Below are 19,259 nucleotides of genomic sequence, written 5' to 3' on the forward strand. Positions count from 1 at the left end.
TGAGATTTAGGGCTGTTTAAGTGATGTGCCTATATTTATATTGCTAATAAGTGGAAGAACTGGGATTCATACTCAAGTCAGTCTCTCTCTAAAGGTTATAATCTTTCCACAACATCAGACTCCATTGTACGACAGCTGCCATTTCCTGTACACCACATCGAGATGCTGTTCTGAAAGAGTTAAGTGAAATGTACCCTGTTTGTGACAAATGTCTGAAACTTGTTTTTATAACTTGGATGTAATTCACAAATAAAGAGTAATTATCAATATGTCACAGATGAAGAGCTGCATATATGGATCAGTGTAATTTCTGTTCCTTGGCTTACGGATGCAGTATGCCCCAGGGAGTTTCACAAATCCACATGGCATCTCCTAGTACTGGGTTCTGTGTGAACTGAACAAAGTGTAAAACTCCTATGTGTTGGGATAGCTCAGGACTGGTTACTAGCTGAGGAAATTTGTGTAAAATTACCTTACCATATGTAGACATAGTTTCTTTTCTGAATTTGTTCTAGACACTTCGGTGGGGATGAAATACCAATTATTGGTGCTAGCTTTGTATTTTTTGATGAGTGTTTGCTTTGGAAGTGTTGCCCCAGGAAAGGAGGAAGAGGGGGTGTGGTTCTTTCTTCCTTTTGCTATCTTCCCTTTCCTTGCTCGTGCCTCTATTAACCATTTGATTCAATTGTATCAGTTTGCTGTGATCCTTTGATGAAAATGACATAAAATGTTCACAGACTAGAAGTTATTAAGACTCTGAATCACATAAGACTACTCATGGGGTAATTTTTTCGGACGCAATTTTGCATATTTCAGCTTTCTAGTAGTGGATATGTGCTACATACTAGGGATATGTAAATTATACCTGTTCCACCCTTCTTTACTTTTCTTAGTCTGAGAGAATTTCTGCTTTAGACTTGTTATATATCCTGAAACAGACCAGTTATTAGATTTGTATGATGGTTAGGCTGTGGGCAGGAGGGGAGGTTCATAGGACATTGAGGTGTATATTAAGGAAAGCATTATGATCTAGTGGAAAAGACATGGGCCTCGGAGTATCACAGTAGCTCAGCTCTTTTGCTGACAAGCTGTGTCGCTTTGGGTGAGTTATTTAACCCACCAAGCCTCAGATTTTTTTATCTGTAAGATGGACATGAATAATAATACCTACGTTTTGAAGATATTGTGCAGATTAAATGAAATAGCACATTTAAACAGTTGGAACAGTGCCTGACCCTCAGTGAATGTTGGTTGCTTAGATTTCATGCAGCAAGGAAAAGGTAAACTAGAAAAGAGTGGAAATCAGAAGATGATACTGTGTTTGAGAAAAATGTTTTCATCACTTCAATTCAGCGTAGCACAAGAGTGTCTAGAAGGCAGAGACTCGGGTTCTATTTCCAGCTCTGCCACTAAAAAGCTGTAAAATCTTTGCTCTTAGCCTCTCAGTGTCTCAGTTTCCTCGTCTTTAAAATGAATAAATCAGAATGAATGCTCTCTATTTAGTTATATAGTTTTGCCTTCTGAAGATTTTTCTCCTTCCCAGAGTACTCTATGGCTGTCACTCAGTGGTGTGTAAGCCTCAAAGGCCAACAGCCAAGTATTTAGACAGGCCTATTGTTGAGCTATTCTTCTCCCTGTGCAACTATGTTTACATGTACATTTATTTTCTTTGTATATTTGTCATGTGTCTGAGTATTTATGCACCTGCATGCTTGTTGAAGTAAGCACACTAGCATACATTCATACATTTTTGTGGATATGCGTGTTTATATATAACCTATATATATACAGTATGTGTGTATATATATAAATATATGTCTGTGTGTATGAGAAACAGATGCACTGTAGGCAGATAAAGCAGATAAATATAGATCCAAATAGAAGCAAAGCATATAAATATAGACGTTATATAGAGTGAAAGCAAGCAGATCAGCACCATTTCATTATTGCTGGAAGTCTTTGTAATAAAAGAGGTGAAAATCAGTAACTGACATTGAAATTATTGATTGAATGACACTGTCAGATCAGAAGCCACGGTGTAAGGTAAGAAAATAACCTTTCTTACAGCTTTGAGGAGCAATTAGCAGGAAGATTTGTTACTTTTAATTATTTGATTTATGAAAGTTTTTAGATGCTATGTAGTGTGGTGTTTTTAAAAGTACAGATATATCACCTTTCCTAAAAATACTACCAGACAACAAAAAAATAATACATAAGAAAAGAACACCTGTTCCAATCCTGAGAAAGGACTTGACAAAGGTCCTCTTTATAGGCTGTGATTGGCAGCTCTTTCCTGTTTCTGGGTATGGACAGATGAGTTAATTTCATTCTGTGTCATTTTTCACAAGCCCCCTGAAGTCTTCAAGGAAACCAACCTAAAGGAGATATTTTAAGCATAAGGCCAAAGTCAGCATTGTTAAGTTATTTTCGTGGGGATGCTTGTGACTGTGCTTAGTGAGTATGTTGTGTGAGTAAAACTGGGCTTCCATCTGTTACTTTCATGTCACTGTTTTCACCAGTCAAAATAACTGGTTGTGAGTTTTTGCTTTATTTTGTTTTGTTTTCATGGGGAGGGTATTCTGAGTTATTTTTAGCAGGTTCGAGTTAACTGGGTAATTTTTTTTTAATGTTGCAAGTTATATCTTGATCTTATGTTTAAATACTATATGAAAATAAGGAGTGCCTCCTCTTTCCCCGACATCTCACCTATTTCCCTCAACAGATCATGTGTCTTCTTCAGTGTCATTATAAGAACATCCAGAGAAGCTAAATTTTGAAGAAAGTCCTTGAAATTGTGCAAATGCAAATCCCGCTTTTGCCTCAAACCACAAAAGTGTCAGAGTCCTTGTCATCGCTTTTCCTGTTGATCAGTTTACTACTGCTTTTCCTTATAAGGATGGGAAATGGGGGCCCAGAAGGTGGTCTAGTTCTCTTCTCTTTTGTGCTTCTTCTAAGCCAGAAGCTAGTGTTTCTTCTTGCTCTGAAACAAATTCGGACTTGAGGGAGAAAAGGAGGGAAGGACAGAGCAAGAAGGGCTCATTAAAAGTTGAGGAATAAATTAGTGCTGCCTGAGAACTGTTAATTCTTCCTTTCACATCTGTCTGGCTGCTATTACTTTAAGTTCTTCACCAAACTATGATTTTAAAAATATATTAAGAAAAGTGTCCCAAAGGTCTTGAGAATAGTACATCTAACACACACACACACACACACACACACACACACACACACACACACACACTAATACAGTTGTGAAAGATTCCTTCCCGAAACCTGTATTGTATGAAAAATGGAGTATATGCTCCATTTTATTATTTTGAAAGAATGCTTCATTGCAATGTGTAAAGTTGGTAAACTCTATAGTACTTCAAAATGTAGACTTTTCAAAGCTGCTGTTATTTACTTAATGAGTTCTAATGTTATCTTCAACAAGTGTTTATTCATGAGCATTATAAAATGTCTACATAAAAAGATTCAGTATAGAAAAGTAAACTTTTGAAAAACAACCATTTGTCAAATTAACATTGTAAAACCTCTTTATCTTTACACACACACACACACATTTTTTTAAATTAATTTTTATTGGAGTATAGTTGCTTTACAATGTTGTGTTAGTTTCTGCGGTACAGCAAAGTGAATCAGTTATATGTACACATATATTCCCTCTTTTTTAGATTTCCTTCCCATTTAAGTCACAACAGAGCACTGAGTAGAGTTTCCTGTGCTATGCAGCAGGTTCTCATTAGTTATCTGTTGTTTTTTTTAACATCTTTATTGGAGTATAACTGCTTTACAATAGTGTGTTAGTTTTTGCTTTATAACAAAGTGAATCAGCTATACATATACATATATCCCCATATCCCCTCCCTCTTGCATCTCCCTCCCACCCTCCCTATCCCACCCCTCTAGGTGGTCACAAAGCACCGAGCTCACACATTTCTTTTCTTTTCTTGTTCTTTGTTTCTTTCCTTTTCTCATGGCCTAACATGTTCACTGTTTAGATTTTGTCAAGTACTTTACGGTAATTACCAGAAATGTTGGCAAGGAGAAAAAAATTGTATACACACACACACACACACACAATGTAGACTTACAGCATTATGACTTATTTAGCTTAAGAAATATTTTAGGATTAAAATTTTGAGGAAAGTTATGTACACACACACACACACACATGCCTCTCCTTTTCTTATTCTTTGTTTCTTTCCTTTTCTCCTGGCTTAACATATTCATTGTTTAGATTTCGTCAAGCACTTTATAGCAATTACCAGAAACTTTAGCAAAGAGAAAAAAAATTGTGTGTACACACACATACACACATATACATACACAGATATATTCAATTGTTAATACACTAATCATCAGATTTTGTATGCATTATATTTTTTACCTTTATCCAGTATAAATCTTTAAAGGAATTTTTAAAAACACTTAAATATCTGGTCTGATTTAAAGGTTCCTGTGAAATTGTGTGTTTCTTTACCTATGACAAGGAACGTTTTCCAACTATGCACTTGGAAAACAGGGATTTATCATAGCCAAGACCAAAGCAAAAATCTGTTTGTCCTTAGGAGTCATTTATCCTTCCCACCCCCTACTTGAGGATTTTGGTGGTTCTCATCATTGGTTTAGAGAAATTTTTTTTTTGGTTAGATGGCTTCATATTCTGCTCCTGGCTTTGTGGTACATTACATTACGTGTGGGCCTGGGAGTCAAACATGTCCTTATCCTCCCCGGCACAACTTTTTAATTAGCTCTGTGTCCTTAAGCAAGTTAGCTAACAGCTCTGTAACTAGGTTGCTAATCTATGAAACTTAGGCCAATCTTACTTCACAGGGGATTTATATTAAATGGGATAATATCAATGAAGGATATAGCACATAATATGTACTCAATAAATGCTAGTTTCCTTCTGGCCTGTTAATTTTAATTTATGTCTGGGACTTCCTCCTCCTATCCCTTCTCAACACTGTGGCACAGCATCATACTGTAGACGTTATAACCAATACTAGAGACATAGGAGCAAGGAGTTTTTAAAATTATTGATTATCTTATAGCTACCCTGGGAATGGGCTTATGAGGAAAGAGACCTAAGGAAAGCACCAGGAATTTCTGCCTCCTGTAATTGTAATGTTTTCTAGTTAACAAATGGGAGACTTCACCAAGCTACTGCCAAAATCCTATTCACATCAGTAAAGTGGAATGAAATATCTATCCAAGTGATGTACATTAAGCCTTTTAAAATAATAGAACATCTGTTTATTGCCCATTCATATACCAGTTTCACGTCCTTCATTCCACAGTGGATGTTGCTTACTTTAACTCACTGTAGATTAGGCTCCTTGATTAGCACCTACTCCTTTTTAGGGAGAGGCGTGCGGTCAGAATCCAGATGTCATTGAAATGGCTGAATAGTTGCTGTATATGTTCTTTGTTAAGGAATAAGGAGGGAAAAAAAAAAAAAAAAACTCCCACTCTAAGATATCTAGAGCTGCATTTCAGCCTGGAGCTGATCATTTTAGCTGAATTGTAAACCCCATAAGAGTTAAGCTTTATAAGGGAAACAATGACACAACCTAAATGATTCTGGCAGCAATGTCACTGTTACACAGAGACTTTTCTCAGGTCCAAGTTCTCTTTGAACCCCCTCAGACTCCACTTTCTGTGTAACTACAAATTTAGTATGCAGCTTTCTGTCTTTTTTTGGCATTGAGAGTTTGGCCAGTATCATTAAACCACGTTAAGCCACTAGGATTTCTCTGGATCTCCTCCTGCTTTGCCGCAATCAGTCTCAAAATAGTTGTGACTGTGGAATGGAGAGAAAGAAAAGGAAGCAAAAAGGTGACCTGGTGTAGTTGAAAAATGAGTGGTCGGGTCTGGAGATTGTGAGCCTTTGCTCTCTATCTTAGATGAGATTTCTTGTAACACTAGGCCCCAGTCTCCTCTCCAGCAGTGCAGAGGTCCAGACAGCTGTATCACAGGCAGAGCCTCTAGCTATAGTTTACCCTCAGGTTGTCAGTATCTTGTTGCAGTTTTAAAAAACTTACCAAAGTGTATACCAAAGATTATTGTATGGTACTAAATTCAAACTTTTTCTTCCTTTATGATTTCTGAGGATCTCAAAACACATGAACAGAAAAGAAATGATTTTTATGAGGAAGAGTAATAAATACAAGTTGGAGAAACAGATGAAAAGTGATAAAAGGGAAGAATTTGAAGTTAGATACGGGGATAAATGCATGAGAATCAGAGTAGAAAAGGCAATCCAAAGATCTAAAGAATAAGAGGAGGAAGAAAAAGAGGAGGAAGAGGAGATTCAGATTAAAGATGGAAAATAAGTCTAAGATAGCTTTGAGGTGAACATTTTACATTATGTAAGCAGTCCAAATCTTAATAAAAAATCTTTTGAAATCTCTCTTTATAGCATTTAAAATAAGATTCACTCTATGCAGCTTTGACTTATTCTATGCTGTGGAGAAATGAACTGTGAGCTTTAGTCCCAGATCTGTCTCAGAATATATACCCCTGAGAAAATTACCTTCTGAGCTTCAGAATCTTCGCATATAAAATGAGGGGGCCAGGCACATTCTTATCCACTTTTAAGAATCCATGAAATGAAGCAGCACATGGTATGATCTTGTTGACCTACTGCCAGGATGCTTATTGAAGGAAGTTGCTGAATTAGATTAGATTATACTAATGATCAAAGTTAAAAAGAAAAAAAAAAGTTTGGAAGTTTTTACTGATATGTGCATGCTTAGTCCCGGATGAGTTAACAAGATGGTAGCCCCACTTTATAGAAAGTACTATGGCTACCATTGCCAAACACACTTTTAGTTAAATCTTCAACTGGAATTTTTGAGAGATTATACTTTCAATTCTTTCTCTTAAGGTCTTATTCTCCAATTAACTGAAAGATGGCACTTCTGACTTTCTAATCCAGAAATTTAAAACTCCTGTTTAACCAAGAAAATGGAAATCAGTACATTCTTGGTTGCCCTTCTATTAATTTAAATTTGCATAACCTAATCAAAACTCAACCTGCCTTGCCCTTCAGCAAAATGCTGTATTCTCTCCCATTACTAAATGGCTATATTCTTCTCAGTATTTTTTAAAACATGAATTATGTTGCTATCCCATGACTTTTCCTTTAGAATGTGTCCATGGAAATTAAAATGGACTTTTCTGTGCCCAAGTCTGAAATGAAAAATAGTCCAAAGGGATGGTGGAAATGAACACAAAACTTTGCTGATATTACCAGTATTATAATTTTGTTAAGCTTTTTTTCTAATAAATGGAACTAAAGTAAACTGATCCCCAAATAACTGTTTGACACTTTATCTACATCATTATTTTGTGTCTACAGCCAAAGCACAGCCTAAGATTTCCTGTAAGTCATTGGAATATATTTTCTGAGGCTTTTCTAGTATACTTTTCCTACAGAGATGTTTCTCCCATAATCATTTTACTGTTTCAACAAATATTGCTGAGCACAGAGAATGTGCCAAGCACTGTGCTAGGTGCTAGGTATAAACTGTGTGCACATGGCCATCCCTCATTAAAGCATCCTTGAAAAATGGATGGAGTAGGCATCTGTTTATTATTTTCTAAGCTAAAATGGATGAAAAGAGAAGATCACTGGATGATCAGAAATGAAACACCAAACTGTTGTTCTTTCCTTTAGATGAGCTCCTGTGATTTTTTTTCTAGTCACCGTTTACAAACGCAGATTCAAGAAGGGTATAAGCTCCCTGCCTTGCTCTCTAGCTGGCTGCTAATAAAGAGAACTTCTCTTTCTCTTTCTCACTTTAGTGATTGTCCTCAGCCATAGGAGGGCACTCAGGTACAGGACGGTCCTGTGCCTAGCAAGAGGATCAACTTCACCCTTACTTTCTGGCCTCAGCCTTGGTAACTCATTGTATGGCATGGGAAGCACCAGGCAGCCTCAGAGGACTGGAGATGTCTGTAGTCATCCAGATCAAAAGTTAAATTTTAAGTGCTCTCCGTAAGCACAATATAAGAAATTATTTAAATTTCCTTTACAAGCATGTTCATCAGTTTAGAATCTTTTCTCATTGCCCATTTCTCTGTCATTGTCCTATATTGGGCTGTTCTGTTTAGCAAAATAATGTGTGGCATATCTTCTTCCAAAGTAAAGTAGTGATCTATTCAAAGATTTCTAAACGCGTTCTTCATGCATTTTTAAAGAAGATGGGTAAAATTGAATATATTTCTCTTTGCCCTGATGATATCCCTGTGTGTCTTTCAAATAATATTTGCTACTAGGTAAACTAGTTGGACCATATCATTGGCTATCACAGATACAGATTCCCAAAGGCATCAAGAGAATGACAAATAGGTGCATGTGGAGAAGTCTGACAGTTTAGTGGAATTGCTTTCAAGTAATTTGACACATTAGCACTTTCAGACACTCACCTGCCAGTAATCCTCATTAGAAATAAGATTGGAATATTGGGGTCACTAGCTCAAATCTGTTTTTCTGAGACCTGAACAATAACGGAAAGTCAGAGCTACAGGGAATAAGAATGAAACTATTCCAGGCATTAGAATTGTTTATCTAAATGAGCTCTTTCTCTCTCCCCTCTGTTCGGTCCTCCTCTTTTCTCTCCCTGTTTTTCTCTTTCTCTTTTTTCCTCCCTCCCCTCCTGCTCCTTTCTTTTTAGTGTTCTGAATTCATTAGATGGCATAGTGTAAATCAATAGTAAACGCTAACCGCCTACTCTGTACTCAGTTACGCAACATCACATAACCGGTACACAGAGACAAAAAGGGAAAAAGCACACACAGCCTTTACATTCAAAAGCTCTTGCATAATTTTACTTTTCCACAGCCAAAAAGAAAAAAAAGGAAATAACAGATGGGGAAAACTTACACTTTTTTTTCCCTTTTCTCAGACTGTTGAGAAGGGAGTTAGCTAACATTCACGACCATTTCTAGTTGCCCTGGGCTGCAGCAAAACATCCCATAATTGTCAGTGTCTTAACTGGCTTTAAAACAAGATTTTGTGACCCTCCATGATGTGGTAAATTTTCCAGGTAATATAAGACTAAAATTATTCTGAGGTGTTTAATGCTTTTTTACTTATTTTGTGAAAAATCAACAACATTTAAAATATGAAGTGAATTTTAAAATAGAAAGGATAAGGAAGACAGCTGTGTGTGTGTGTATGTGTGTGTTTTCATTTGAAATGTATCCTGATGTAATATTTATGTAAAAAGCTGGTTATATAAACCCTGTCTTTCTCTTGCTTTTTACTTTGGGAGCTGTATAAAGCACTACTGTTTTTTTCTCATGACAAAGTACATTCAAACCCCAAAGTCTTAAGGAAAGAGAAAACATCTAGATTCTACAGCAGAGACACTTAATTCAAACTCCCTATAGGATTCACCCTTTGAACAACAGTTTCATTTACGAACCTGTAGTCTCTGGAATTCTCATTTAAAACTTTCTCTCACACTATTCCCTGGAACACCTTTGGATTTATTGTACTGCCTTTAAGTCTCAAACATATTATAAAAGTATTCTTTTTCCTCTTTCTCTTTTTGTAGCTCTTCGCTTCTTTCCCACACCCACTACTTTTTCATTGGAGTAACTCCCTTCCCAGATGGGAACACAGTGAGATTTGTCTAAGGTTTATCAGTCTTCCTTCCCTGCTATGATATTTTGTTTCACTTAACTGACTGATGTCCTCTGGGGACCGGGCATTTTTCTGATGAGGGAGGTTGGAGGGCTTTGGGGGTTTGTCTGTTCTTCCCTTTTGGTTTCTGCCTATCAAATGGTTTTAAAATGGATACAAAATGCTAGAGAGCACAGCATTAGGCATTGTGAGGTTTCTGCTAGAGGAAAGCGAGATCACGTGTGTGAGAGGTAGTGTGGTGGTAGGTCTGAGTGTTCTTAATACAATAAGGAAAGGTAAAAGTAGGAGGGAGAGAGGATGGATCTGAGTAGGAACTACTGAGGTTCATCTCTGTGTGTTTGGGATCAGTATCATTCCTTCGTCTCTGTGTGTTTGGGATCAGTATCATTCCTTTAGGTCACACTTTACTTCTGGATGGTAAGGCCATATGAAATTGGTTCATTTAATTTTACTAAAGGTAGGAGGTGAGTTTTTCCTTACTTTTTATAAAAGATTCAGGCTATTTCCTAGTTTGTTTAACTTTCTCTTATGTGTTAGCTATTGAATTTGGGATTCCTTTTGTATGGAAAAATCTGGTGCATAAAGATAAAAATCAAAGCCAGGAGAGTTTTGTCTGGTTTTTCAGGTTTCATTGCCTGAATATGGCTCTGTGTTGTAACAACGGAATGATCAAGATCACTAGGGTTGTCATATCTCTGTATGTATGATGACATGGGGACATCTTTTGTTGTCTTAATATGAATAATGACTAAGCTAGCATACATTATTAAAGTATTTTGTAAATGTGTCTCCTTTCAGCTTTTTTCTTTCCTTGAAAGAATCTATAGCTCAGATAGATATGTTTGCGGAATATAATGAAAATTGGTCACAATATTCTAGTCTTTAAGCAGGATATTCGCACATGTATTCATACATATATTTTTTCTGTCCCTCTTCATATTTTTTTAACTTTTTTATTGGCATATAAGTTGATTTACAATGTTGTGTTAGTTTCAGGTGTACAGCAAAGTGATTCAGTTATACATATATGTATCTATTCTTTTTAATATTCTTTTCCCTTATAGGTCATTAAAAAATATTGAGTATAGTTCTCTGTGCTATACAGAAGGTCCTTGTTGGTTATCTATTTTATATATAGTAGTGTGTATATGTTAATTCCAAACTCCTAATGTATCCTTCCCCCCTTTTCCCCTTTGGTAACCATAAGTTTGATTTCTCCTTTTTTTTTCCTAATACATTTATTTATTTTTGGCTGCATCAGGTCTTCGTTGCTGTGGGCGAGATTTCTCTAGTTGCGGCAAGCGGGGCCTACTCTTTGTTGCGGTGCATGGGCTTCTCATTGCGGTGGCTTCTCTTGTTGCGGCACACGGGCTCTAGGTGCACGGGCTTCAGTAGTTGTGGCACACGAGCTTCAGTAGTTGTGGCGCACAGGGTCAGTAGTTGTGGCTCACAGGCTCTAGAGCACAGGCTCAGTAGTTGTGGCGCACGGGCTTAGTTACTCCGTGGCATGTGGGACCTTCCCGGACCAGGGCTCGAACCCGTGTCCCCTGCATTGGCAGGTGGATTCTTAAACGCTGTGCTACTAGGGAAGCCCCACAAGTTTGTTTTCTATGTCTGTGGGTCTATTTCTATTTTGTATATAAACTCATCTGTATCACTTTTTTTTTTTAGATTCTACATGTGAGCGATGTTGTATATTTGTCTTTCTCAGTCTGGCTTACTTTACTTGGTAAAATAATCTCCAGGTCCATCCGTGTTGCTGCAAAAGGCATTATTTCATTCTTTTTATGGCTGAGTAATATTCCATTGTATAAATATACCACATCTTCTTTATCCATTCATCTGTCAAGGGACGTTTATGTTGCTTCCATGTCTTGGCTATTGTAAATAGTGCTGCATTGAACATTGGGGTGCATGTATCTTTTTGAATTATGGTTTTCTCAGTTATAGCTGAGTGTGGGTTCCAATAGGCAGTTTTGTATGTGTGTACCTGATTATCAAAATGAATTCTGCACCATGTAAAATGTTTCTTTATAATGTAATTGTAACATGATTAATCATCTGTAGCCAAGCACTTAATTTTGGTGGGTAGTTCTGTATACAGAGAATCATTTAGAATACCCCGCTTTTCAAATGGGTTTGCTTGGATTTAAAAGAAAACTTAGACCTCTATAGAGGAGCATTTTCTTGATTGTCCAAAATAGTTGGAGCCATCTGGTTATCAAAGAAGTAGAGGAAAACATCTTTGAGTAAAACATCTTTGGCCTTTTTTTCCTGCCTCAGTTTATCAGAATATCTTCCAATTCCATCTCGGTGAGTTTTTTTGCACTCTCTGAACCATACTCAGGTTCAGAATTGACCTTTCAATGCCCAATGAATGCCAGCCGATTCTATTCAGCCCCCTTTTTTGGTTGTAACCACGTCACAGAGAACATATAGCCTACTTCTAGTTTTTCTTCTGCAATATGGGATCCAGGCTGAGGAAGGGCTGGCAGGCCTAAACTTTCTATTCCCAGGGTGTTCAAGAATCTAGGAGAAGATTTAAACATTTTCTAATTTTTCAGAAGTACTTCACAACTCTTTTAACCTGGCTTCTCATTTCTATTGGCACAATAGATATTTTTAAATGTTGCAAGAACCTCAGTCACTGACTTACCTTTTCAAGAAGAATCACTCTAGTTGTGCCTGGCACATCGTATCTGCTTCGTGAATATGTTTTGGGGAGCTGCGGTGGCTGTTCCCTGTTAGTACTTATGCAGGTAAGCAGTAAGCAATGTGAGTAATAAATGGGTAAGGTGAAACCAGATGCAGCACTCCAAGCTTCAGCAAGGGGCGACCACCCCATTTTATAAGAAAACCCTTATTATCCTGTCTCTGTCTTTATAAAAATAACAAATTGCAGAAGGATATTTTATGTCTTTCCTAGAGGTCCTTTGTAATGGTCAGTGCTGCACAGACCATTGGATCATTTAAAAAACATAATTTTGAGCAAGGTACTTTGGTAATCCTGGTTAAGTTTCATATGAAAATGTGTTAGGGATATAACGATTCTGTGTCTCAAATATACTCCTCTTACACTCTGCCACAGGGTCCTTTAAATCTTGGCTTTTCTCATTTTCTCTAGGCAATTATTTTTTAGACTTCTTTTATTTATACAGGTCCTAGGATGATGACAACAGACAAATTTTATATAGAATTCTTCTTTTATATATTGTTTCATTACTTTTAGCTACAGTAATTCCTGATCTTGCTAAATCGATTTTGGCTTAAGTTATTATGCTGGCTATTTTCAAGGCCTCATTCTGGTGTTGATATTGGGGGTGGGAGGTGATCTCTGGTAAAACCACCTATGGCGTCTCCATTATATCAGCAGTGAAAAGACATGCGTGTGGAATTATTGGTAGACTGCTGCTTGTTAGGGAAGCAGTCTTTAAAATGCAGATTATATAATATTTGGGGATTTTGTTGCTCCACAGTAGAAGCTTTTTAAATGTTAATTTGGGGTTTCTTTTGTTGTTCTGTGACTTAGCATAAAAGGTTTTGGTTTTGAAAGGTTTCAGTTCACTCATTCCAGTTGTCTTACAGGACTTGGAATATAACACTATACATTTATTTATACTCATGAAAGAGGATAAGGCCAGTAACTCACAACTCATGAAACCAGGGGTAAATAATCCATAGCTTGTTCTACCACTATTGCCACAATATTTATATCCAGAACACAAGTAACAAACAACCCCAAACAAGGAGAAACCAGTTTGTTTTTATTTACAAAATGTTTAATCAAAAGTACAGTAAAGTTCAAATGGAGCTGCAAATCCTGGTGGTTCACAATGGTTTGATTTATTTTTTTAAACAGACCACAGATAATTAACCATAAAACATAACTTTCTCAACACAAGTTACAGTGAATTACAGAAATAGGCAGCAAGTCATTCACAACTGGTTGCAACTGGTTAGAGCCTTAAAGTTAAGCATACAGGCAGCTACAAAAGCACTTTCTCAGGGCACAGTTGTATTTTCATTCCCAAAGGGGAGCATCCTTTACTTTTTATATAGTATCAGTGTGTCAGTGGCCTGAGTGAAAAGTAAATGGGGTTATTTTCTATGATTGTCATAGATTTATTAAATACCTAGCAGCAACAGTGCTCTTTTCATTTCAGAATGTTTCACCATCACTAACTGGATTTTCCTCGTGACATTGCCGTCTGGTAAGCAACTTTCATCATCTCTAAATGGCGGTCCAAAATACTGAGGTACAAAGAAGCCAAGTATATTTCTCCTAACCTCAGAAAGACTTAAACCTAAAGCTGTGGTGAGTCCACCACCTCAAGTGTTAAATTTGAACAGAACGTATTTTGACATTGGTGAAGGGTACCTATTTCATATCCTATTTGTTCACTTGAAATACCATCATTTAGAATGATATGAAACATGATCTTGAGAACCTGTTGTCACAGAGTTCAACAAATGGTTTACAGTGATTTTGCTACACTGGGGTGGAAGTATTCAGAGGACACCTGAGTGGACAGAGAAGGTGATTTGGTGAAGTTGGGCACTGATGTTTCCATGTGGAACACTGGATGTTTTGGCATTATGCAAACAAAACCCTCCAAACGTATTCTGTGATGCTTTGAACTACATGCTATTATTCAATGATATGCTACACATTTGACGTGCATTTACTTCATGTGGATCAGCCTTAAAATCAGACGTGAACTGCTCTTGTGTGTATGCACAAACAAAGGGGACGTGGACAACCCTCACCACTACCACCAACATTACCAATTAAGTAAGAGGACCAACACCAGGGCTTCAAGCTAGCCTAGGTTTGAAACTTTGAGGTCTATGTGTCTTTTAGCGAGAATTGGTAAAGTTTCAAAATTCAAAGTTTCTAGAATTCTTGAGAGTTCAGTGGCTGGGAGGAGAGTGCAGGTCAGGACTGAGGGTATATTGGTAGAACATCATCAAGTCAGACAGAGCTTGAAAGAGTTGAGTTTGCTAGAGATTGGCCTACATAGAAATGCACTGGCAGATATACCAGAGAGGGGAGGAGTAAAGGGGTGACTTACCTGGCATCTGAATATATTCTCCCTTGCTCTAGCCAGGCCTATTTAGTCATGAGCATCATATTCATCCAAACTTTTAGCATCTACACTCTTGACTTCACTTTATATGAATTTGCATAAAATGAGGAAAGTAATCTCTTGGGGTAATACAGATAGCTTTCTAGCAGAGACTTTCCATATCCATTACACATAATCCACAGTTGTCTACTGTATTTTTGTTTCTAATTCTGTTGTACATCTATCTGTCTTTCTGAATGTACCCATCTTGCCAGTGAAGGGCACAAGCCTTTAGATTGTAACTCCCTACTCCCACTCCCAAGCTTTACTCGTTATACTGCCCCAAAAGAAAGAGTGAGAATGTTAAGAACTCAAGGGACAGCTCATTTGGTAACTTTTATTTGTCATTCCCTGCATTCATTGCGAAATGATCTCATCACAAAATGGCCTGAATTTCACACTCTTTCTGGCTTGCAAAGAAGCCAGTTCCTCCCCTATTTCTATCCAACACACAGAAAGCTCTTTATGTTTCTACGATCAGATAAAATCTGTATTGACATTTCTTTTCCTGTGGGTGTATTTCACTTCTAGGTATGAAGATTTAAACTATCAGGGCAATGCTGTATGTTTGTAGTTTCTCTGTTTTAGTAAATAAAAAGCTCCTTGGGAAAGGAGAGCACATCTTATCCACTAATGAATAAATATTTATTTTCATTTAAAAATGATACATGCTTATTAAAAATAATTTGGAAAAACACACTGGAGTAAAATGAAGAAAAATTAAAGTAATTATTTCTGTAATTTAAATCCAACCATTAATAACCATTTGATATATTTCTTTACGCTCATTTTCCCCTGAGGATATATTTTTTAAAACATGCTGTAATCATACTTTCCATATAATTTTATGTCCTGCTTTCAAAATTTAACCTCAGAATTCTACATGTAATTACATAGTCCTTATAAACATCATTTTAAATAAATATATACTATTTCTGAAGAGGAATAGCTTACTTAACCTAAATGTCCAACAAGAATATTTTTTTTAACTTTTTGTTTCCATAATCTTACATATAAAAAGTAAATGAATCAGTCAATAAATAATGAGTAAACGAATGAAAGTTGAAATCAGTATAAATTTTTAAAATTTTTATTATGAAAAATTTAAAATACATGAATGTAGACAGATCACTACAATGAACCCCCATGTACCCATAACCCAGCTTGCACAGTGATTAACTCATGGTCTATTGTTTTCCCATGCTACCACCATGTTATTTTGAAGCAAACCCCAGTCATTATAGCATTTTAGTCCATCAATATTTCAGGCCCATCAGAACTTTTTACATTTTAATGTTAAAAACATTCAGATGAATAGTTCTAATCATTGTGTAGAGGAGTAGTTTTCTTCTGAGTGTGCTGTCATCACATTTTCTAAAATGTAACAATTGATCATAAAATCTCATCAGTGTGTTTCATAACATTCTTAGGCACATCTGTAAGCCAAAGGATAATTTGGTTGACTAGAGAGACATTTTACAGATTTGGCTAGGTTTCTTGGATGAATTTTTTTTTTTTTTTTGGTATTTTTTTTTTTACTTGACTCAAACTTAGGATGATAATTTGCATGCCAGATCGATGCAGCATTAATTATACTCATTATTGGATATATGTTGTGTTATATACAATTCCATATTTGAGGTGAAAGGAAAACATAGGCCTTTAACTACTCAGAAGTCCAGCATGGCTGCAGCCAACCCATCCTAGATAAATATGGTGAAAATACTTAAACCAAATGTAACACTGGATTTAAATGTTTATAGTTTTTTAAGATTTATTGGCAGAAACGGAAGGTTTCCTCCTAAGGAGGTACTTAGGAAGTCTGTAAAGGGAGGAATTATCCATTAATAGTCTGAATAATTTTTCAGAAAAGCACTATGTTTGGGGAAGTGGGCGTGGAGGGAGATGGTGCCTTGCAGAACAAAGGGCACTCACTGCCTGTGTGCCTGTGTGTGTTACTCCAGTTTATCCTGAGAATATTTAAAGAACCTTCTGTGGGCCAGTTTCCCATGGCTAGACCACCTCCTTTATACCCAGAGCCACAAGGAGGAATGCTTCATGCAAGTAGGTTGTCTGCAGAAGACCAGTAGTGAAGGTTTTATCCTTCCTGGCTGTCTTTGACCTGTAGGTCAGTGACTGTTCCAACAGGTGTGTTCCACTCATCAGAGATTCAGGATGTGAGTAACTGCGTAACGTCCTGCATCAGTATAAACTGGATTTATGTGTTACTCACGTCTATTTAATCTTAAGAGCACATTTTCCATTGGCCTCGAAAGTGAGTAGCTAAGAATACTGATGTGCCTAACCCTTGGGGAAGGAAAAAAAAAAAAGAGCTTCCCCACTGCACTAAATCTCTAGAAAAATATGCGGGTTTACAGTATGGACACATACAAAATATTTTCAAACAAAGTTGGTGGAGGAAAGCACATGGGAAAGAAAGAAAGAAAAGAAATAACATAAGCAATAAACTATCCCAAGCAAACAGAAAGCATCAGTAAAAATTGCCAGACTGGATGGTGTAAACAGTACAAACTATTTTTTTCTTTCCATCTCATTTCTTTTTCCCCTCAGTCTTCTGATCATTTCTGTTTCTCTTTATCCTGGCCTGGCATTACCATCGTTAAAATGTCCTCAAAAGGTCAGGGATGTATCTGACAGCTTGGCGTTGAAGCAGGCATTCCAAGAAAAGATAGGTAGGAGCTAGCTACTGTACTATTTTAAAGCTGCAAGGATGTTTTACCATAACCCATAATACCCCTATTTTAAAACAGTTAACCTTTTCATCATTATTTTAAGATTGATGCTGACAACACGACAACTGAAATAAAGGTGTAAGTCTTCACTTTTTCCTGCATCCTCTTCTTACATGTGGTGTTGGATTACGTAGCTCATGTCATATAAACCTAGAATATAAAGTAACTTTTATAGAGAAGAGTAAGTTTACCAATAGTTCTTTCTAACTAAAGTATTATTCATTATGCCCAAGTGAACCTTAAATGTCTCATCACGACAACAGCTATTATTATTATTATTACTACTACTACTGTGATTAATGATAGTGTTCACTTCTTGGTGTATGTGTGTGGCATTTTCTTATGCTTGGCCTTTGGGTCTGGTGTTTGTTCCATTGTTACATTTGCTATAAAACAGCACTTCTTGGAATAAAGTAGTATTCCATATCCTCTACCTCCTTCTCTCTAGTTTAGTTCATGATCATGGTTGGATGATTCTGCTTAGATAGGGCAGGAAATCCTTTGAAAATCCCCCATCAAGCCAGGACTTTCATTTTAGACTTAAATACAGATAGTTACAAAAGAAAAGAAAAAAAAAACGTTTTGTTCATGTCATCAGACCTATGTTTCAAGAAGTTGGCATATTTTCTGGATAAACTTTATTAGACACGTAACACACCATCATGCACAATTAACATAAGGATGGGAATTACGGCATTCTTTTACTGAGATAACTTTGACGATTCTGCTTTACCTGGAGTGGGGAGAGAAGGATGAAAACTCCACTCAAGGCAAAGATATTCAAGGAGATGATTTTGTAGCCAGCTCAGTCCTTTCACATTGGAAATGCTGAGAAGTCTCCGTTTTTTCACCCTTCACTAGCGATTACTCAAAGCCTGTGATATAAAGAACTTCCTTTGGAGATGGTCTGTATTTGGGGGGACTGATGCATTAGCAAACCGTGCTGGGCTCCATAGAAAATTGGTTTTATTTGTTCTATTCTACTCTATAAAATATTCTTAAGGTGCCGTTGATGTATACTTTTTTATCAAAAGCAATTTGCTTTCTAAGTTCCTGATGGCCATTCTGTGAATCAACCTAATGTATTTGTGGTGTGGGGATCTGTAACCTCTGAATGCTAAGTTTAAAGACCTTTATAATTACTTATTTAAAGACATTTTGGCCCTTAACTCTTTCTCTCTCTTTGTCCACAAACAAGTTGATTGGCTAATCATATCTGTATTTTTATTTTTGTTGCTGCACGCATTGCACATAAAACAGGAAAGAGGAAAGGCTATTTGTAAAAGGTAATTACAATGACAAAATTGTACTTTCTTTAACTGTTCTCATTTTCTAATGTTTGATTACATCAAGACCTGCACTCTAAGAATTGTGTTTCAGCTTTGCTAGGAAAATGACAAAGGAGAAAGGTAAATCCAGTTCTATAAAGTGATGTCAAGCACAACTTTGGCACAGCTACAAATATCAGTAGTTCATTCAAACTCTATTCCTCCACTCTGGTAGGACTTTGATTTCCAGCCATCCTTTGATAAGGATCCAGAGCAAGGAAGAAACAGACTACTTTTGAGACTTGGAGGTCTAATCTTCTATGAGGACATGATAGGTCTAGTAGATTCTTAGGAGCCTGAGTTATTTCTGGGATGGCTTATCCAGCCCTTTGTAGAATCAGAACTCACACCATTTTCTTCAAATTAAATAAAAAACCCATATGTTAAGTGAATC

General features: G+C 36.7%; 1 protein-coding gene across 11 annotated transcripts in view; it reads left to right on the plus strand.

Annotated features, from left to right (window-relative positions):
• Positions 1-19,259, plus strand: part of ZBTB20 (zinc finger and BTB domain containing 20) — an 816,172-nt gene that overhangs the window by 432,060 nt on the left and 364,853 nt on the right. Inside the window, exons 2-3 of one of the 11 annotated variants that reach the window (XM_067738841.1) lie at positions 12,275-12,417; positions 13,822-13,869. The exons of 9 other annotated variants lie outside the window; for them this stretch is intronic. The gene's annotated coding sequence lies outside the window, so the exon portion shown is untranslated. The remainder of the gene's footprint in view (positions 1-12,274; positions 12,418-13,821; positions 13,870-19,259) is intronic. One more of the 11 variants, XM_067738834.1, reaches the window with a different exon arrangement.

The sequence above is a fragment of the Pseudorca crassidens genome, chromosome 5 (assembly GCF_039906515.1).
Source record: "Pseudorca crassidens isolate mPseCra1 chromosome 5, mPseCra1.hap1, whole genome shotgun sequence".
NCBI classification, from domain to species: Eukaryota; Metazoa; Chordata; class Mammalia; order Artiodactyla; family Delphinidae; genus Pseudorca; species Pseudorca crassidens.